Source organism: Canis lupus, chromosome 11, assembly GCF_048164855.1.
Source record: "Canis lupus baileyi chromosome 11, mCanLup2.hap1, whole genome shotgun sequence".
NCBI classification, from domain to species: domain Eukaryota; kingdom Metazoa; phylum Chordata; class Mammalia; order Carnivora; family Canidae; genus Canis; species Canis lupus.
In genome coordinates, this window is record NC_132848.1 from 41,109,691 (window position 1) to 41,132,874 (window position 23,184).

Here is a 23,184-nt window from a genome sequence, read left to right on the forward strand (position 1 = left end):
AGACACTGAGGAACATCATCTAAGACATTATTTTGAACAGTATGGGGAAATTAGAATGATTGAAATCATGACTGACCAAGGCAGTGACAAGAAGAGAGGCTTTGCTTTTGTAACATGTGATGACCATGACTCTATTGATAAGATTGTCATTCAAAAACAGCATACTGTGAATGGCCACAACTATGAAGTAAGGAGAGCCCTATCTAAGCAAGAAATGGCTAGTGCTTCAACCAGCCGGAGGTCGAAGTGGTGGTTCTGGAAACTTTGATGGTGGTTGTGGAGGTAACTTCAGTGGGTGAAGTGGATTTGGTGGCAGTTGAGTTGGTGGTAGATATGGTGGCAGTGGGAATGGTTATATTGGATTTGGTAATGATGGAAGCAATTTTGGTGAATTTGTTAACTCAGCCAAGCGCAGTGGGAGCAGGACCTAGCTGCTACAAAGGAGACAGGTTTTATTTATTTATTTTTTAAAAATTATTTATTTATTCATGAGAGACACAGAGAGAGAGGCAGAGACACAGGCAGAGGGAGAAGCAGGCTCCCTATGGGGAGCCTGATGCAGGACTTGATCCCAGGACCCTGGAATCATGACATGATCCAAAGGCAGATACTCAGGCAGCCCTGGTGGCTCAGCGGTTTAGTGCCGCCTTAAGTCCAGGGCATGATCCTGGAGACCTGGGATCGAGTCCCACATCAGGCTCCCTGCATGGAACCTGTTCCTCCCTCTGCCTGTCTCTGCCTCTCTCTCTCTCTCTGTGTCTCTCATGAGTAAATAAATAAAATCTTTAAAAAGAACAAAGAACAACAACAACAAAAAAGCAAAGGCAGATGCTCAACCACTGAGCTACCCAGGTGCCCCAAGAAGATAGATTTTTAGACAATACTCATATGCATAGGCAAAAAACTCGAAGACTGGATTTATGACTAATTGTATAACAAGTTATTTTAGTTTCTGTTCTGTGGAAAGTATAATGCATTCCAACAAAGGGTTTTAATGTAGATTTTTTTTCTTTTTGCACCCATGCTGTTGATTGCTAATATAACAGATCATGAAACCGAATAAATGTCTTTAAAAAGAAGCCTGGGTGGTTCAGTGGTTGAGTGTCTGCCTTTGGCTTAGGTCATGATCCCAGGGTCCTGGAATTGAGTCCCACATCAGGCTTCCCAGAGGGAGCCTGCTTCTCCCTCTTCCTATGTCTCTGCCTCTCTCTCCATGTCTCTCATGAATAAATAAAATCTTTAATATATACATATAGATAGATATACATAATAGAATATTACTCAGTTATGAAAAAGAATGACATCTTGCTACTTGCAATGATGCGGATGGAGCTAAGGAGTATTATGCTAAGGAAATAAGTCAATAAGAGAAAAAATACCATATGATTTCACTCATATGTGGAATTTAAGGAACAAACAAAATGAGCGAAGGAAAAAAATGTAGAGACAAACCAAACCAAGAAGTAGATTCTTAACTACAGAGAACAAACTGATAGTTACCAGAGGGGATGTGTGTGTGTGGGGGGGGGGGGGGGGGAATGATGAAACAGGTGATGGGGATTAAGAAGGGAGCTTGTGATGAGCACCGGCTATTGCATGGCAGTGTTGAATCACTAAATGTACACCTGAAACTAATATTACACTGTATGTTAACTAACTGGAATTTAAATAAAAACTTTTTAAAAAGACTTTTAACAATAGGAATGGTTAACAAGGAATTTAAACTTTGCTATGTAATACATATGGACACTCCTTCCTATAAATAAGACTTTATAAAATTTATATTCTCATAAATTTGGGCTCCATTATGTTATCCCTAAATTCATATTGGAGGGAGAGTTGAAGTTCTAATGCTCCATTACCTCAGGATGTGACTGTATTTGGATCAGGATCTTTTATTTATATATATATTTTAAAGATTTTATTTTTATTTATTCATGAGAGACACACACAGAGAGAGGCAGAGACAGGCAGAGGGAGAAGTAGGCTCCATGCAGGAACCCCGACATGGGACTCAAACCCCGGTCTCCGGGATCACACCCTGGGCTGAAGGCGGCGCTAAACCACTGAGCCACCTGGAGTGCCCTGGATCAAGATCTTTTAAAAGGTAAATGAAAATGGGGTCATTAGGGTGGGCTCTAGTCCAATATGACTGGTGTCTTTTTAAGAAGAGGAGATTAGGACACAGATGCACAGAGAGGGAAGGCCATGAAAGACTCAGGGAGAAGATGGCCATCCACAAGCCAACGAGAGAGGCCTCAGGAGAATTGAACCCTGCCGGCACCCTGACCTAGGACTTCCAGCCTCCAGAATTTTGAGAAAATAAATCTCATTGTTGAAGCCACCCTGTGTGTGGTACTTTGTCGTAATAGCCTTAGCAAAATGATAGAGTCACCAAAATATAGTGTAAATAGTTTAATAAGTATATAAATCAATGAATACCTTATGTACATAAACTAGGGCAGACCAGGTACAGAACAGAAGCAACCCATGCAAAGCCAAAGTCTAGAGCTAAAATTCACCTTGAGAAATCTTGAAATCCATGAAAACCTTGGGAGAAGGATTGGACACCCATGGGGACATAAGGCCAATATTACCCAGATCCAGCCCTCTATAGGGGACTGGTGTTCATTTTGGCAAATGCTTGCTTACATCTAACTCAGACCTGTTAGCCAACTCCTTCCCACTGCCTGTTTTGGTAAATAAAATGTCACTGGCACCCAGCCATAACTATTTGTTTACATATCGTCTATGGCTGCTTTCCTGCAAAATGGCAGAACCGCACCGTTGCTACGGAGGCCATATGGCCTGTGAAATCTAAAATAGTCACTAAACTTTGCAGAAAAAGTTTGGAAAGTTTGAAATGAAGTGAGTATTACAACAACGTAATTTCCAAACACATAATGAACTTGCAGCCATTCGGGCCTCTCTCGTTTAAGGCGATTCATGTGTACCTCAAATGGAACTCGGTGAGCCCTGGCTTCTGGGTGACCTCGTGGATCGGTGAACTGCAGAAAGCAGGAGAGGTGTGTTCAGGGCATTTTGGAAAATGCCGTTTGGACAAAAGTTAGGAAGTAAAGGCGAGCGAAAAAAGACAGACTGAGGACAGGGGAGTGAACTGAGAAAGTTTTGAGGACCCAGGGCTATGGGAGACATTTGTCAGGGGATTTATACAGGGAAACCCCAAGGTGCAGGAACCACCCTGGAGAACACTGTTTTGTTCTGGAGGTGGAAGTGCTAGTCACCCAGATGTCAGCTGGAATGAAATCTCCCGGACCCTGGCTGTCCAGATGGACTTGACTCAGAGCTTTGTGGATGTCCTATCCTCTCTGCCTCCTAAGATTTCTAAAAATATTGGGAGTTTACATCCTTTTGGTGATCTTTGTCTCCAAGCTCCTCATCTCAATGAGGCTGTCTTTTCTACTACACATCAATCCAGATAGCATATCCAGCCTCTTCTGTTGAGTTTGTTACAACACAACACACACACACACACACACACACACACACACACACACACTCATAGCATTCAGCAGAAGAAAATATTTTACTGTAAATTTCTGAACCATGGCTCAGGTAATTCTTCAAAACTATTGTCCTTAAATATTCTTTGCCTATTTCACCAATTGAGACATTTCTTTTGGCTGTGTTTCCTGGCATCCTCTCCAGCCTCAGACCAGCTTGCTCTCCCCTACTATCTTTTTGGTCCATGTCTTTCCCCTCTTTTCTTGTCTCTCAGAGACAGGAAGGAATGCAGTCCCATTTAGCTATCCCCTTTAGGCATGTTTCATGTGTTACCACTGTCTTCTGGTTGCCAGTGATATTGAAAGTCTGTTTTATTTTGGTTCTTTGTATGTGATTTGCTTTTTTCTCTAAAGTTCGGAGAATTTTGAGGCATAATTTTTTTCAAATGCTTCTTCTCCTCTGTTTCTCTCTGCCCTGTTTGGCACTCCTGTTATTAGTACACTGAGTTTCTTTTCTTTCTTTCTTTCTTTCTTTCTTTCTTTCTTTCTTTCTTTCTTTCTTTCTTTCTTTCTTTCTCTTTCCTTTCCTCTTTCTTAAATTAGTTTCTGAGGTAGAATTACTACTTTCTGATGAGAGGGTTCCTCGACCCGATCTTCTGCTCATAAAGTCTACTTTCGGTGGAATCCATGTTGACATTCACCCTACCCATTCAATTCTTTATGTTGGCAGGTACAGTTTTCAATTATTATTTCCACTTGGCTTCTTTTTTAAAATAACTGCCTGTTGTTAAATAGAATTTAATATTCCATTTTCTAAAAGGAAAGGAATAATAAAAGATTTCAGGTTGGAAAAGTTAACAGGCTAGGTAATAAAATCAATTCTACCTCCAAGTATGGTATGGTCAAATTGAGAATCTCAAAGATAAGGAGAAAGTTTAGTGTGTTTTCTTAGTTTCCTTTCAAATGGGAGTAATCTGTAGATAGCAGCCATCTTTGACCTCTTCTTTATTTAATAATGATCATCTTTTGGATGACTTGTGTAAGTATGGTATTGGCTATTGTTTTACGTTAGTTAGATAATCTTTTTCATAAAAAGTTCTATTTATTTATTTTTAGTCATCTCTGCACCCAGTGTGGGGCTCAAACTCATGACCCCTAAGACAAAGGGTCTCATGCTCTTTCAACCAGGCCAGGCAGGCGCCCCTTAAATTAGATATTCTTTATCATGTCCAGGTGATAGTGCTGTATTTTTAGTTTTCCAAGAGGTTTTTTTTTCCATTATAATTCTATTTTTTAAAGATGTTATTTATTTATTCATGAGAGACACACAGAGAGAGGCACAGACACAGGCAGAGAGAAGCAGGCTCCATGCAGGGAGCCCGACTTGGGACTTGATCTCAGGTCTCCAGGACCACACCCTGGGCTGAAGGCAGCACTAAACCGCTGAGCCACCTGGGCTGCACTCCATTATAATTAGATGTTAGTTTTAACCATATACTTTCTAAAGCGTATAAAATCTGCACAGTTTTGCTGTTTGTAAGGACTATTGGTACGGATTGCTTGCCATAAGCAACTTTTAATTTACACTCTTCAATTTACTAGACAGTCAATGTCTTGAATTCTCTTGTAGGAAAAGTGCGAAGACTTTTACTTAGTCTACCTTTTGCCTTGAAGTCTGATTGAAATTTGACATTTTGGGGCACCTGGGTGTCTCAGTCAGTTAAGTGACTGCCTTTGGCTCAGGTCATGATCCCTAGTATGGAGTCCTGAGTCTGGCTCTTTGCTCAGCGGGGAGCCTGCTTCTCCCTCTCCCTCTGCCTTTCTCCCTGCTCGTGCTTTCCCTCAAATAAATAAATAAAATTGTTTTTTAAAGAAAGCAATTTAACAGTTCTCACATTAATTTCTTAAAAAACAATGTAAATATAAGATTACTCTACCCTAGTGACCTCAGCTGAACCCAGTATTTTTAACAGTCTATTCAGACCCTCTGCTCATCTGGTGTGGGGAGAAGCCTCTCTGGCTGTGTGCTCCTTTTAGAAAATGCTGCCACAGGCTCACATGCCCACCTTTTTACCTTTGCCCTTTGCCCTACTATCCTTTAATGGATGATAATGGTCTGAAGGCCATATTTTTCCCAGGTGACTGTAGTCTCTCCAACTCTGTTCCCTGGGGCAGGGTTCTTACAATTTTGAACGTCTCCATGGGGTACAGAGCTTAGTGTGTATACATTAATTGGCTTGTATTCATTATACATGTCATTCGAGCATTTTATTTTATTTTTTAAAAATATTTTATTTATTTATTCATGAGAGAGAGAGACAGAGACACAGGAAGAGGGAGAAGCAGGCTCCACATAGGGAGCCTGACATGGGACTCGATCCTGGGATCTCCAAGATCAAACTCTGCCGAAGGTGGCTTAACCCCTAAGCCACCCGGGCTGCCCCTCATTTGGGCATTTTAAAATGTGTCCTTTACATCATGAAATATAGAAGACATGCATATTCACTCAATGCTTCATGTCTTTTAACCTGTGTCTCATACTTTATCTCCTTCATGTCTCTGTAAATTTTCCATACTATCTCTTTGCTTCTAGCTTTCAGGTAAGTCTTTCCTCAGCCCTGTCCATCTGGTCTGCTGCTAAATGGATCAGCTGAATTTTAAATTCTGTTTACTGTATTTTTCACTTCTGAAAGCCCTCATTGGCTTCATTCAGAATTGTTTGCCCTTTTGTCATGTTTCCAAGCCTCTCTTGAGGAACGCATCTAACATAGTTGCACCACACACTGGTTCTTTACATTTAATATTTAGAGCAGTGGTTCCTAAATTTGAGTGTACGTCAGAATGACCTGAGAACCCCTTAAATCGCACATGGCTGGGCCTCACCCTTAGAGTTTGTGATTAGCAGGAATTTCTATGTCCAACAAATTGCCACATGATGCTGATGCTGCTTAGTTTAGGGACTGTATTTTGAGAATGAGTCATCTAAAGTATTTGTAGGTCAGAATTTTCTAGCTCTGGTTGGTGCTATCTCTCATGGTGCTTGTGTTTTCTTGTGTTTCATGGTTTGGTTTGGTTTTGACTGAAAGCTACTCATTTTCCTTGTTTTTTTTTTTTTTTGTTTTTTGTTTTTTGTTTTTTGTTTTGATTTTTGGAAGGGGTGGGGGGAATACTTGGGACCTGGGATAAAGGTGCATTTCTGAAAAAAAGGATTTTTTTTTTTTTTTACTTTTGCTAGATTTCTGGGGACATTCCCAGACATTCTAGATTAAATTCTTGCCTTGAGGCTTTTGGAACCCCCTGGTTAAGTCAAATTCAGGCTGTTTCATTGCCTTAAGGATGGGTGATAGTTTTGCTATTCAACCACCAGCTTTGAGATCGGCCATGTCTTTCCAGTCCAATGGAGTAGGGGAAGTGTTATTTCTAGTTTGACTTTACTGTGAGATTGTTGCCCCTTGATGTTTCAGGTTTGTGGGGTGGGTAACACCCTTAGCTCCCTCCTAGTTCCCTCTTTGGGCCTTTTCTTCTACCCCTACTCCGCTGAGCTGTTGAAAATTAATGATTAGGCTCACCAGGTCACCATGCCTCTCAGGTTGAAAGGAGAATGCAGCGCCCTGCTGTCCCCTCTGTGTTCTCTGAGTTGTAAACATTGTCTCTTAATCTGTTTCATCTTTTCACTTTGTCTATGGTATTTTAAAAAATATTTTATTTATTTATTCGTGAGAGACACACACAGAGAGGCAAAGACACAGGCAGAGGGAGAAGCAGGGTCCATGCAGAGAACCTGATGCGGAACTCGATCCCAGGACTCCAGGATCACACCCTGGGCTGAAGGCAGACTCTAAACCACTGAGCCACCCAGGGATGCCCTGTCTTTGGCAGTTTTTTTCAACATAGAACAAGTTTAAATTTTAGTAGGAAAATCTAGGAATTATGTCCAATTTTCTCTGGCTTCTGGAAATTATGTAGAAGGTCATTATCCAATAAAGATTAAAAAAAAACTTTTCTTTAAAATTTTCTCTAATAGTTTTGTAAACTACCACTGATACATATCTCACAATATAGTTCTCACAATATTATATATATACATATACATATATATATCTCACAATATATATCCTCACTGATATATCTATGTATATCTCACAATGTAGTAATCTAAATTTGATTTACTCAAAATGGATATTCAGTTGTTCCATATCCATATATTGAATAATTCATTTTTTACCTACTGATTTAAAATGTTATATATTTCATGTATCAAATGGATATGATATGTGTTTCTGGATTATATTCTGATATAATATACAGTTGTCTTTTCCTGACATAATTACATGCTACTTTAATTATAATAGTTTTTAAGGACATCTTCACATCTGATAAGACACATCTCTACTCGTTATTCTATTTTTCAAACATTTCTAGGCAGTTCTTATGGAGTGACTGTTCCAGATGAAATTTAATATCAATTTATTAAGTCTCTACAAAATTCCATTGATATTCTGATTGAAAAAGCATGATGCTTATATATGGCACTGGGAAGATTGACATCTTTATGTTATTTGAGTCTTCCTGTCTAAAAGTATGGTGGGTTTTCCCAATCAACAGAGCCTTATTTCATGTTTATCAGTAAAGCTACATAGTTTTTTTTTTTTTGTACAGGTGTATATATATTTTTTTCTTATTGAAAATTTTTTTGGTTCTTCATTTTACAAATGGGATTTTGTTTTAAATTCCTTCCTAACTAGTTATGGTTAGTTAGAAACAAAGATATTAACTTGTAAATGCTTATTTTTTTAAATTGAGATACAATTGACATGTAACATTATATTCATTTCAGGTAGTTTTTGTCTATGTAGACAGTCATATCTTATGTAAATATTGCCTCCTTATCTATTCTCCTCATCTTGTCTTCTAGACTTATTCCATTAAATAGACTACCCAATGTACTTCAGTATTGAATAATGCAGATACTGAGCATACTTGTCTTGTTCCTGACATTAGTCAGAATACCTTTAATTTTTCAGAATTATTTACTACTGACTTCTGATAAATGCTGTTTAAAATATTGAAGAAAATTTTCTTTTGTTAAACATTTTTTATGATAAATATATAATTTTATTCATATTTTGTACCTATAAAAATCACCACCAGTTATTTGGCTTTTATTTTTGATTCATTAATGTAACATTTAATTTAAAACAATTTTTTCTCTTTTTAAAGACAGAGAGACAGAGAGTTCCAGAGATAGGGGCAGAGGGAGAGGGAGAGAGAGAATATTTTTTTCTAAAGATTTTATTTTATTTATCCATGAGACACACAGAGAGAGGCAGAGACATAAGCAGAGAGAAGCAGGCTCCATGCAGGGAGCCTGATGGGACTCATGCCCTGGGCTGAAGGCAGATGCTTAACTGCTGAGCCACCGAGGTGTCCCAGTGAGAGATAAAATCTTAAGCAGCTCTGTCCCAATGCAGAATGGATGTGGGCTCAATCTGAGGACCCTGAAATCATAACCTGAGCAGAAATCAAGAGTCCAGATGCTTAACCAACTGAGCCATCTAGGCGCCTTACAGTTGAAATTTTTAATGCTGAAGGATTTTTTTTAAAAAGATTTTTATTTATTTATTTGAGAAAGAATGAGAGTGAGAGCAAGAGAGATCACAGAGGGAGAAGGAGAAGCAAAATTGTCATTGAGCAGGGAGCCCAATGTGGGTCTTGATCCCAGGACCCCGAGATCATGACCCTAGCCAAAGGCAAATGCTTAACCGAGTGAACTACCCAGGTGCCCTAATGCTGAAGTATCTTACCAATGCAAAAAAATAAATCCTTTTTAGTCATTTTATATTATTGTAAAACTTGCTGCTTGACTGTATGTGTTGATATTTTAGAATTCTTAGAATTTTGGTTATTTATTCTTATGCTATTGTTTTCTCATGTAGAACATGGTATGTATCTGCATAAAATTTATGGAAAGTTCATTTGGGATTATTGTTCACCTTTGAATGAGATGAGTTCTTCCCAGACCAGTTATATCTATGGGAGGTGTGTGTAGATAGCAGGCGAGGTCATGCTCCAGGCTGGAAAGAATTCCTGTGACAGGAGGCTGTGTGAGTGTTCTCTTGGCTCTGACTTCTCCCTGGATATGGGACATAAGCCCTACAGACAGTTCATGAGGCTGAGCCCCTGACCTCCCCTTCCATTACACCAAGACACCTCTTTCTGCAACGGTGATCTATATGATGGTTTATCCAGCATCACCCTCCTTGCTTCTGAAAGCTTCCTAATAAACCAATAAATTGCATCAACCAGCCCTCGAGAATGATTAATTTTACCCCTTGAGTGTATTTCTTACTTCTGAGGATGGTGCTTTCTTATCACTCAGAGTCCAGTTGGAAAACAGAACTCCACATTATTGTAGAAGAGTGAGTTTAGTATAAGAGCTTGATACTGGAACAGATACTGGAAGATGGAAAATGGGAAAAGGAACACTGACCTAACATAGCAATAAGAACTGCAGGAGGCAGCTACTACTCCTAGCACTGGAGAAGTCAGGGGAGAGCCTGGAAACATCACAACAGGGGAGCTTGGTGGGTGGGGAACACAGGCCTCTGCAAGGATGTTAGCCAGTTGGTTGCTATTTCAGAGGGGATCAGATTATGTTCTAGGAGAAAAAACTGGAAACCGAAATCAGCTGTTTGTGGACCCGACTGCCACTACTGGGATGAACCCCAGCCCTGAACACACTCCTCTCCCCCCTCCTCCTGGTCCTCTTCTAGCAACCTCTACTGGCAGACTCCAGCAGGATACATGTGGTTTGCCAGCAGCAGCACACAGCAAGGGAAGGGTGCTTGGGCTGGAGGCTAAGAGGAGCTTCACCATCCACTTGTTTTTTTTTTTTTTTAAGATTTTATTTATTAATTCATGAGAGACACAGATTGAGAGAGAGAGAGGCAGAGACACAGGCAGAGGGAGAAACATGCTCCATGTAGGGAGCCCGATGTGGGACTCGATCCTTGATTCTGGGATCACACCCTGGGCCGAAGGCAGACACTCAACCACTGAACCATCTAGGTGTCCCCATCCGCTTGTGTCTCTGGAGACCTGGGACACCTCCCACTTCTGTTTGACCTTCCCCACTTTTACCAGCCCCTCCTCACAGGTTGCAGTTGTCTCCTTATCCCAGTGGGATCGGATTTTGCTTCTGTTTTTTTGTTCTTTTAATATTCTTTTTTTTTTTTAAGATTTTATTTATTTATTCATGATAGTCACACACACACAGAGAGAGAGAGAGAGGTAGAGACACAGGCAGAGGGAGAAGCAGGCTCCATGCAGGGAGCCCGACGTGGGACTCGATCCTGGGTCTCCAGGATCGCGCCCTGGGCCAAAGGCAGGTGCCAAACCGCTGAGCCACCCAGGGATCCCCTGTTCTTTTAGTATTCTTGTATGTACTTTCTCTTTTAGCGGTCCAGCATGATTTTTGAGGAGGAGGCAAGGCAATCCTCTTTACCCCACCATTTAAAAACTTGAAGTCTTAAATGTGCTATTGGCTGTTTAAGCTCCTTTAACAAATCCTTATCTCTCCCAGCCTTCTGGATAGCATTTTATTACTTTCTTTTTCTTGAGTCATTGAGAACACAGTTGTCTTTTCTCGCCCTAATAAGATGCCTACTTACATACTTTAAACTTTCTTCTGATTTCTATAGTCATTATCAGAAATAAGTTTTCCTTCTATACTTTGAGAAGGATGATCTATTCCCCTAATGAGCAATAAAAACAGATGTATAGACAGACAGATAGACACACACACACACACACACACACACACACACACACACACACTAAACTAGAATGGGAAAGAAGCCATCCAAGACTTGGTTTCTACCAGTTAACAGGGTGTGTAGATTTCCCTAGACCCCAGACATTGGTCATTTTTATTTTGCTAGAATCTCATTCTCATTTATTTTCTGGAGTTCAGATTGAATTCACCACACAGCCCAGACCAGTTCTGAGTGTTTGGCAGCTATCTGTAAATGTCACTGTGTGGTATTGCAATGGTAAAAGGATGGGGAACAGCCACTGGTGTGGCTTTTCCTCTAGCTTCCCCTAGGGACACCAGAGGTGTTGATTGAACGCCCTTTCCAATACAGATAAGAATCCATCAAGAGGATCCCTATGTGAGATCCAAGATAAATAGAATTCAGCCTAGGTCTATGTACCAGCGCTAGCACCCGGGCCTTATTGTTGAGATTGCTTACTGAGTGATGAGAAACCAGTATTGGTTAAATGGAGAATGGGAGGCACAGGTCTAACCAGCTGAAGGCTTCCGTGAGCCACCCCTGCTCAGCCCCATCTCTGGTGACCCATCCTGAATGAATGACCAGGATATGGGAACCTGTGCCTGGCAATCATGAGACTTCATGTTGGCTGTTATTGTGTGTGCTCTATTCCCATCCTGCAGCCTTCTTCGTTTTGTTCAAAGCTTTTATTTTGGGGGATGCCTGGATAGCTCAGTCAGTTTAGCATCTGACTCTTGATTTTGGCTCAGGTCATGATCTCAGGGTTGTGAGATCAAGGCCCACGCTGGGCTCCAGTGCTGGGGCATAGAGTCTGCTTTGGATTCTACCTCTGCCTCTCTTTTTGCCTCTTGCTTGAGCGCTCTCTCTCTCTCTTTCTACCTCTCTTACTCCTCCTCTCTAAAAACAGCACAACAACAAAACCACAAAAACTGAAAATTTTTATTCTGAAATCATTAGAGAGTGGCCAAAATTTAAGGTATGATTATATATTAAACATTTAAAAATTCAAAATAATTATAGATTAAAGAGTTGCAAAAAGCATACTTGCAAGTTTCATGTACCTTTCACCCAGTTCCTCTCAAGCATGGGAACATCTTGCATAACTATAGAATAATGTCACATCAGGAAATCAATAATTTACAGAGCCTATCAGATTTTACCAGTTCTATATGCCCTTTAAGGGATGAGGATCTTGGAGGGAGAGGAAGAGAGAGAGAGAGAGAGAGAGAGAGAGAGAGAGAGAATGTCCAAATGTATCTCCTGTGTAGATTCATGTACTCGCCACCACAGTCAAGATACACAAGAGTTCCATAACCACAAAGCTTCTCTTGTGCTATCTTTTTATAGCATCCCCTCACAACTACCACCCCCAAACCTCTGGTGACTGCCAATCTAGTCTGTCTCTATAATTATGTTATTTTAAGAATGTTATATAAATGGAATGATGCAAAGATTTGAGATTTTTTTTCATCAGCATAATTCCCTGGAGATTTATGCAAGTAGTTATGTGGGTCAAAAGTCTGCTCCTTGCTACTGGTGAGTAGTATTCCATGGCATGGATATACCACAGGTTGTCTACCCTTTGCTCCTTGAAGGTCATCTGGTTTGTTTCCAGTTTTCAGCTATTATGAACAAAACAGCTACAAATATTTATGTACAGGTTTTTGTATGCACGTAAATTTTTCTCTTTCTGGGATAATTGCCCAGGAATGTCATTACTGGTTGCATGATAGTTACAAGTTTAGTTTTAGTGAAAACTGCCAGACTGTTTTCTGGAGCAGTGGTACCATTTTACATTATCACTGGTAATGTCTGAGTGATCCAGTTTCTCTACATCTTCACCAGCATTGGGTGTTAACACTATTTTAAAAAAATTATTATTCTAGCCATCTAATCAGTGTGTAATGGTATTTCATGGTGATTTTAATTTGTATTTCCCTGATGACTAATGAAATTGAAGAGTTTACTACGTGCTTATTTGCCATCTGTGTATCTTCATGTATTTTGCCTATTTTCTAACAAGAATTTTTTTAAAAGATGACTTTGGGACTTCCTTACATATTCCAGATATAAGTCCTTTGTTAGATACATGGTTTTCAGATATTTTCTTCTACTGTGTAGTTTGTCTTTTCATATTTTTTGTTTTTAAAGATTTATTTATTTTAGAGAGAGAGAGTAAACAGGAGAGGGTGAGGGGCAAAGGGAGACAGAGACAGGCAGACTCCCCACTGAGTGGGGAGCCCACACAGTGCTCGATCCCAGGCCCCTGAGAGCATGACTTGAGCCAAAAAGACCAAGAGATGGAGGCACCTAGGTACTTTTGTCTTTTCATACTCTTAATGGGGTCTTTCATAGAGCAAATGTTTTTAATTCTGTTGAGTTCTAATCTATTACATTTTCCTTTTATAGATCACACTTAAAAATTTTTTTATTGGAGTTCAATTTGCCAACATATAGCATATCATCCAGTGTTCTTCCCATCAAATGCCCCCCTCAGTTCCCATCACCCAGTCACCCCAACCACCCGTCCACCTCCCTTTCCACTACCCCTTGTTCATTTTCCAGAGTTAGGAGTCTCTCATGTTCTGTCTCCCTCACTGATATTTTCACTCATTTTCTCTCCTTTCCCCTTTATTCCCTTTCACTATTATTTATATTCCCTGTATGAGTGAACCCATGTGATGAGTGTCTTTCTCTGATTGACTTACTTCACTCAGTATAATACCCTCCAGTTCTATCCACGTTGAAGCAAATGGTGGGTATTTGTCATTTCTAATGGCTGAGTAATATCCCATTGTATACATAGACCACATCTCCTTTATCCATTGATCTTTCAATGGACACTGAGGCTCATTCCACAGTTTGGCTACTGTGGACATTGCTGCTCTAAACATTGGAGTGTAGGTGTCCTGCCATTTCACAGCATCTATATCTTTGGGGTAAATCCCCAACAGTGCAATTGCTGGGTCGTAGGGCAGGTCTATTTTTAACTCTTTGAGGAACCTCCACACAGTTTTCCAGAGTGGCTGCACCAGTTCACATTCCCACCAACAGTGCAAGAGGGTTCCCCTTTCTCCACATCCTCTCCAACATTTGTGGTTTCCTGCCTTGTTAATTTTCCCCATTCTCACTGGTGTGAGGTGGGATCTCATTGTGGTTTTGATTTGTATTTCCCTGATGGCCAGTGATGCAGAGCATTTTCTCATGTGCGTGTTGGCCACATCTATGTCTTCCTCTGTGAAATTTCTGTTCATGTCTTTTGCCCATTTCATGATTGGATTGTTTGTTTCTTTGCATATAGATCACACTTTTGATGTCCAGAGTAAAAACTTAAAGATTTTGCCCTGTGTTATTTTTTTTCTCAAAGTTTCATATTTTACATTCTCAACTGTAAAATGATCGTATGGTCTGTGATCCATTTGTATTTTTTTCATAAAGAACTAAATTTGCTGCTAAGTGAAGACTATTGCGTCTTGTAAGTTATATCACCAACACCAGCCCACGATTGTTACTGCTAGTAGAATATACTGGGCATCCACACTATCTTCTCTTTCCTTTTACTGTCTAGTTCTCTAAAATATAGGATTGATCTGATATATGGAGACATATAGCTCCTGGGAATTTTTAAAAATTATTTATATTAAGTAATCTCTACACCCAACATGGGGCTTGAACTCATGATCCTGTGATAAAGAGTCGCATGCTCCTCTGACCAAGTCAGCCAGGTATACCACTCCTAGGAACATTTTAGAGACTACTAAGCTTAGAAATAATTTGCCACCTCTGAGCCAGGCAATTTTCTGATTCCTTTTAAATTGTATATTTAGGACACCAGAAGGAAAAGTGGTTAAGTCAAAACCACTCAAAAGTGGTTAAGTCAAAACCAACTCAAAAGTGGTTGAGTCAAAGTGGTTAACACACCAGTTTTTCCCTTCTGAATGTAATATTGCAGGAGGACCTGATTATCACCTACACAAATTCTGGCCCTTTACGGGGAAGCTACAAGCTTCAAGGTGAGGATTAGATCCCTCTGATGTACCATCCTATCTACAATGAACAAATCTTTAAACTTGACTTAGCTGAAAACTGCTCCCCTGCCCAGCTGGTGACTTCTGTAGGAGGACCAAGGAAGTGGAGTGTGGTCCTTTCTCTCTTCCTTTGGGTGTGCTCCCCATTTGCTCACCAAAGCAGTGTGGAGCAGAAAGCAGGAGAGAGGTAAGTGAGGAGAAACATCTGCCTGCTACTTTCCTAGGACAGTATTGTGCCCTCTTATCCTGCCAGAGTTGTCGTATTTAGTCTTTATTTTGGAGGTACTTCTGTTGATTCTTTGGAGATTCTTGTCATTGAGAACCTTTAATCTATAGCTCTTTCAACCCAGGGGAATGCTTTTCTTTTGGCTTAATTTGTTTAATAGACTAGAATTAATTTCTTTGTTGCCCAACATACCTTATCTAGGAAACCTTTTGATTTTCACAATTAAGCTTGTCTTCTTCAGGCATATAAACTAGTTGCTGATATAATCACCTTTGGCAGATAAAGATCTGTTAGAAACAATGTCCTTTCAGTGGAAAGGATTGAGGACAGGGAATCACTGTTAAGAGGGCTGTGATGGCCTATAGTTTTTGTAACAGTTACCTATCACTGTGTAACAAATACCTCAAACTTGGACAATTTGGGCTGAGCTCGCTGGGGTGCCTCTCTGGTCTGTTCTCAGCTTGACTTTTCTTGCCAAGTCTCCCTCACATGTCTGGGCCTCAGCTGGGAAGCCTGGGACAGCTGTAAGGTCAGCCCCAAGTGGTTTCATTGTCTAGCACACCAGGCTGGGCTTGTCCACATGTGGCAAAAGGGTTCCCAGCAGCAAGAGAAGTGGCAGCAAGGCCTCTTGACACCTGCACTTGGAATTCATACAACCTCACTTCCACAGGATTTTTTTGTTCGGAGCAGGTCACAGAGGCTGGAGAAATAGACTTTAGGTTTTGATGGCAGAGTTACAAATTGTGACTACATTTAGTAATCTCCCATAATGCTTAATCTGTATGCCTCCTTCTTATCTCTCTCAAAAGAATAAGCCAAGGGACAGAAAATAGGGAACCAAGTGGCCAAGCCAGTCAATAAGACAGGTCATTCAATCTGTCTTTGACCATTTACAACCATCCTGAGTAAGAGTGCCCAGATCATGAAGACAAGGGAGTCAGAATAGAAAGATGGGAGATTAATGCAATTTATATCTTCTCTTTTTGATGCACAATATCAAATAAATAGGCCCTTTGTTTCCTTTTATAAGTACCACATTCTAAGACTGTTTAATTTGGGCTAAGGAGAACTGAAATAGGCTTTCTGTAAATAGCCCAAGCTGCGACCAAAGCCATTTTGCAATGAAATTCAAGTTCAACTACTGATACTGTATGCAGATGCTATATACTACTTCCCATTTGTCTGACACTCAGTGTGGGAAGAGGAGGCATACATAGCTTGACTGCCATCTCCCATCCAGGTTTTTAGAAATTCTTTGGTTGCCACAGATTTGTTACACTTGAGTTTAAGAAGATATTTGGGGGTGCCTGGGTGGCTCAGTCTGTTGGGCAACTACATTCAGTCAGGCCATGATCCCATGATCCTGGCATCAGGCCCCGAGTTGGGTTCCCTGCTCAGCAGGATGTCTGCTTCTCCCTCTGCCCCTCCCCCCTGCTGTGTTCTCTCTCATTTTCTCAAATGAATAAAAAATCTTAAAAAAAGAGACATTTGCTTTTTCCTTGCATCCACAGCAAGTAACTTTTTGAAAAGACAAGTCCCAGATGTACTGAAATGGTCTTGATCTAATTGTCCTGTGTGCAAGTGAAGGTTCAATGCAAAACAATAAGTATGATAAACATTTCAGCCTATGAGCCTAACTATTTAGGGCTGTTTATTTTGAACTGTTTTCAAGGTTTCAATAACATAAATAAATCAGCTGGAAATGATACATTTCTACCAATTTCCATCCACCCACTCAGATGGAAAAGCCAGTATATTTTTATAACTTAAAAAGTCAGTTATTTTCCCGGGCAAATGCACGAGTGGAATTTTCAAGGCATTTTCCAACATTACACCTGCATTCTGGAGAGCAGAATAAGTTTCTTTGTGTCTCAGGAAAGGGGAAAACACCAACTACTGAATACCTCTTGGCTTTGCACAATGACACTATTTAGTATGATACGTATTTAAATTATAGATGCAAACCAGGATTTAGGCACTTAGCCAATATCTAATTACTGACATTATTGCTGAAATGGCAATATAATATGGTTTAACATGATGATGGAAACTTGACCCATTCTGTCTAGATTTTTTGGTCTGCTGCGGAATATTAACGAGGCCTGGTTCTCTGGGTAGATGACAGAATTATGCAAAGTGTTAAAAATATGTATAGCAAGGGCGTACTTTGCTCCTTTAGGTCCAACATGGCCACACTTAAGAGTAATCTTAGGATGAAACTGCTCAAATATCTACAATCTTACCAGCTGAGTTCATAAAGTGTTTGAACATCTCTTGTGGACCACTGTGTGAGGGACCTCTTTTGAGCTATCTTGTATTCTCCAGAAGGAACAGGATGCATTCAGGGCTACAGAGTGCTGAATTACCCTTGTCCATTTTCCTGTAGGTAGTATTTTATTCTTAAATGTGCAATTCTCATTTTCCCCAGGAAGTTTTTTGTGAGACATGAGCAGAAAGTTATTTATTTCTGGTTTTGTTTTTTTTTGTTGTTTGTTTGTTTGTTGTTGGTTTTTTTTTTTTTTTGGTAAGGGTGCAAGGGTAAAAACACGAACTTTGCTGTCAGACACCAAGAATTCAGTCGGCATCCACTATGGCCCCTTTCTAGCTCCTTTAGCTTCAGCCTCTGCATCTGCATCATTGGGATGATAGCCTCAGCAATGCAGGTGGTTGGTGATAATTAACGAAAAGGAATAAATTTCTTAGCAGACGGTATGTCACAAATAGTGGGTGTTGTTATAATTGTACTTTGCACAGAATATGCCTGTACTTATACGTGTAGTTCATCTTTTAGTTGTGTGATCTGAAATTTTCTTTTGCTATATGAAACTTCTGTTTATACATTCGACTAATTCCCACATTCTGTTAGGCTCATTAGTATTCCTGATGACTGTTTAGCCAGCAGCACTTTGTTTCTGCTCAACACCTAAGTGGGTGCTGTGGGGACAGAGCGTGGTTAACTGCATTGTCTGCTCACTGTATGGCATCAAGGGAAAAGCACTGCCTCTGGAGGTAGGACACTTATACTTTGTTTTTGAAATTATAAACTCTGGTTGATGGCATTTGTCCCGATTAGCCCACAGAACAGTGCATGATAAAAATATGACCACTTTTTAAAATGTAATTATTTTATTTTAAAGATTTCATTTATTTATTAGAGAGAGAGAGAGAGAAAGAGCTAGTGAATGGGGGGAAGAACAGAGGGAGAGAATCCTCAAGCAGACTCCCTGCTGCGTGTGGAGCCTGATGCAGAACACAGAGCCTGGGGCAGGGCTTGATCCCGTGACCCTGAGATCACAACCTGAGCTGAAGCCAAGAGTCTGACACTTAATGGACTGAGTCACACAAGAGCCCCTAAAATGTTATTATTTTAAATGGAAACTTAAATTATTTAAAAATGTTTTTAATTATTTAAAAATGATACTTTGAATATTACTACTTTAGAATCCTGTCGTGGAATTACATAGCATTTGTCTTTTTGTAACTGGCTTATTTTACTTAGCACAGTGTCCTCAAGGTTTGTCTACATTGTTGCAAATGGAAAAATTTCCATTTTTAAGGCTAAATAGTTATTCACTGCATGTATATACTGCTATTTTCTTTATCCATTCATCCATCAATGGACATTTAGGTTTTCTCCACATCTTGGCTTGCTGCAATGGACATAGAAGTGCTACCTCGTAGAGATCCTGATTTCAGTTGGGGGGGATATAAACCCAAAAGTGGAATTACTGGATCATATGGAAATTCTATTTTTAATTTTTTGGGAAGCCTCCATACCGTCCTCCATGGAGGCTGTGCCTTTTTACATTCCCACCAACAGTGTACAAGGATTTCAATTTCTCCACATCCTCGCCAATACTTGTTATCTTTTGTTTGTTGATAATAGCCAAAGTCACAGTAACAGAGTAAAATGGTGGTTGCCCTGGCTGAGGGGAAGAGGGAAGGAGGGGTTGTCGTACAATAGGTGTAAAGTTTGTTATGCAAGGAGAATAAGTTCTAGAGCTCTGCTCTACAACATTGTACAACATACTGTACCGTGTACTTATAATTTAAGAGGACAGAGCTCATGTTAAGTGTTTTTACCATAGTAAAAAATGTCATTGCCACATAAATTTATTTTAAATTCTGTCAATTGTTACTACATTTGTGAAAAACCCACAGAATGTCAACACCGGGAGCAAACCCTGATGTCAACTAGGGATTTGGGTGATAATGTGTCAGGGTCAGGGCATTGGTTGTAATAAATCTACCACAGGGTGGGCATTGCTAATAGTGGGGAGGGTCTGCGTGTGGGGCAGGAATATGTGGAAACTCTGTTTGGTCTTGTTGTGAACCTAAACCTGCTCCAAAAAAAAAAAGTCTATATTTAAAAAATGTTATTAGTACATCAACTCCTTGATTCCACTCATGTCAGAGTATCATACTGAAATCTACGTGAAGTTCTCAAGGAGGCCTAATGAGGCAGTATTATGTGTATCATCCCTTGCCTTGGTCCTCTTCCCTATGAGCCACTGTGCCATTTTTCTGCTCTCTTTCACTGGATATCTTGCTGACTGCTCTCCTGCTCTCTATCTTAAACCCATTCTACAGACAAAACCAATAATGATTTCCACTTGGCTGAAATCAAGAACTGGATGCTTAACCGACTGGCCCTCCCAGCCACCCCTATCATCTTCTTATTATATACTTATTTGTTTTGTTTATTTCCTGTCTCCCCATCTAGAATGTAGGGCACAAGACTGAATATACATGGTTTTTTTCCCCCACTGCCATAGCCTTAGCCCCTAGAAGGCATAGTAGACACTCAACTAATGCATGAATGGGTGGATTAGTGAATGAGAAAGCATGTTTCCTTTGACTGAAGTGACAGCTCCGCCTCATGCAAATGAGGAATAAGTACCTGACTGTGCTCTTGAAAATGTTTCCAATGCTAGAAAAAGGTTAGTCAAAATCTTTAGAATGATTGTTGCTGTAAATATAACTGACATATTATGCTACAGCTTGAAATGTAAACATTATTTTCATCAGAAAGAAAGGTAGTTATTTGCACTAAACCCTGCTCACCTAGGTGTTGAAGGGTAATTAAAGAAGCACATGCATTATGTTGGTAGAGCCTGAAAGGCAAGTCTTATTTTTGAGTTTATGGCTTGATTATATCAATTTGTCTTCCTTCCACTTTTATTACTTAATGAATGAAAAAGGAGCGAAAACATTTTTTACAATTTTTTGCATTTAGGAAGATTTTAAGTTTAGTGAGAAATGTGTCTTAATTTTTCAAAGCTCTCCCTAAGCGTAGACTTCTTAATTTTATGTTAACTTGAGTTTGGAATGGAATTTCAATGATGCTATTAGTGTTGAAGGCAAGGTGTTCTGGTGGAAAGGAATTTTTGTTTGTTTGGTTTGGGTTTTACCTGCTCCCACCTTTGTCAATAATATGCTCTGAAATTTCAAGGAACCCCCATCACTTTTTAGTTTTCAGCCTGCAAAATATGAAGCAGAAAAAAATACAGCTCTTTTATAAGGGCTCTGCCATGTTTTATAAACTGATGTTAAGAAAGGTAAAAATACTTTAAAATCTGAGAAAGAAATTTACAATCTAATGTAAAGTGTACTTCACATGTATTATATGTTCAAGACATGCATGAAAAGGTGTGGTCAAGACTTCTGCTGGGACCATCTCCACAAGATGCCACCCTGTCCACACTGACGCTCAGATCCACCTCTACGGGTTCACTAGGATGATCTGGCTTCACCCCAAAGGGCCAACTTTCCATGAATGATGAAACATAATAAAAGCCCAAATTCCAGGTCTCCATATTTTGACATAATTTAGAAATGGGTAGAAAATTAAATCATCAATAAAGGAAGCACACTGACAAAAGTATTATTTTTAGAATTTTATTTATTTATTCATTAGAGACACACACAGAGAGGCAGAGACATAGGTAGAGGAAGAAGCAGACTCCATGCAGGGAGCCCGATGTTGGACTTGATTCCAGGACCCCAGGATCATGACCGGAGCCTCCTTTGGCTCCGGTGTCCCGGACAAAAGTATTTTTAAATGACTTTTCAAGGGTACTGGGGTGGCTCAGTCATTTAGGTGTCTAACTCTTGATTTCAGCTCAGGTCATCATCTCAGGGTCGTGATCTCAGAGTCGGGATCTCACAGTTGTGAGATAGACCCCTGTTTCGGGCTCCGTGCTCAGCGGGGAGTCTGCTTCTTCCTCTCCCTCTCCCTCTGCTCCTTTCCCTGCTCACTCTCTCTCTCTAAAATAAATAAATAAAATCTTTTTTAAAAAATGACTTTTTAAAATGGACTAAATTATCTAAACTAATTGGAAGTTTCTGAATAATGAAGACATGCTTCATAGTTGACACCAGTGGGCTGCTTTTCTACATCCCAGTTTGTTGCTTTTTCTCTCTCTCATTTCCTTTGCTTACCCTCCTTTTCTCTCATTTACCGAGTAATAAGAAATAAACTGATGTGGATAAAATTTGCTTCTTATCTCATCTGCTTGATCAGTATGTGTTCTTCCCTGCTCAGTGAGTCTTGCGGGTTTTTAGCTGTAAAAAGCCCTTTCCCATCCATCTGTTCTGAAATGCTTCACTCTTCTGTGCTTAGGCCAAGATGTGGATATTATTTAAGTTGATATAGACTGAGAAGTAGCTATTATCTCAATCTGGCAGTATAACAGTTGATTACTTCCTGAAGTACCTCTTTAGATCAAGAATCCTCCTAATAAAAAAATCTTTAAAAATGCTCTTAAATTGCAGAATGTGGAATTAACCAGCCTCCGTGTACCACTCAGGCCTCTCTCGGGCCCAATTGAGAAAGGCCCCCTTTCTCCTCCCAGAATGCCACAGAATTGGGGATGGCAGGTGTAGTGAATAATGGCCACAGTGTTTGCTTAAAGATGACAAGGCACAGGTTCAGCCTGTAACCAATAACCAGGGAGAAAGACCACTGGCTTTCTCTCTTTTATTTTTTTTTAAGATTTTATTTATTTATTCATGAGAGACACACAGAGAGAGGCAGAGACATGGGCAGAGGGAGAAGCAGGCTTCTCACAGGGAGCCCTATGCGGGACTGGATCCCAGGACCCCGGGATTACGACCTGAGCCAAAGACAGACCCTCAACCCCTGAGCCACCCAGGCGCCCCCACTGGCTTTCTCTCTCTCATCTTTTCGACATAGAGCTCAGAATAGCGTAAAGAAAGCAAAAAGCCTTGAAAAAAGGTGCTTATGGAAGCTCCAACTATGATTATCCCATTCAGATAATATTTCTCTGTTTTAAGTATTTCAGCTTAAAAAAGAAAGCCAAACTGCTTACATTGGGTAGGAGTGAAAACTTCCTGGCTTTTTTTATGTTGCTGCACCAAACGTTTCTATTTTATAGTGGCTTCATGATGGCACATCCTTTTTCTGTTTTGAGGTGTTGCAGATTGCACTGCTGTCTGTGCGGCACTTGGGATCCGAGACCACGGCCGCCCCCCTGGCGGCTTTCCCACGGGGACTTGCTCCTCTCACCGCAGGAAGGACTGCATTCCACCTGCTACCTGCTTGCGGCCAGCACAGCAGTGCATGTCTGTACTGGCTGAAGTGATTATTAACTCGTTTAATGTTAGGTAATACTGGGGTGTTAGTTTGGTCTTGGCTACTAATTTATAAAACC

At 40.2% G+C, this 23,184-nt stretch overlaps 1 long non-coding RNA gene across 3 annotated transcripts in view; it reads left to right on the forward strand.

The window, feature by feature from the left end:
• LOC140643048 (uncharacterized) overlaps window positions 1-23,184 on the forward strand; it is a 72,160-nt gene that overhangs the window by 20,986 nt on the left and 27,990 nt on the right. Inside the window, exon 1 of one of the 3 annotated variants that reach the window (XR_012039435.1) lies at window positions 22,949-23,137. The exons of the other annotated variants lie outside the window; for them this stretch is intronic. This is a non-coding gene — a long non-coding RNA (uncharacterized lncRNA). Of the gene's footprint in view, window positions 1-22,948; window positions 23,138-23,184 lie in introns of those variants that run through there. 3 annotated transcript variants of the gene reach the window in all.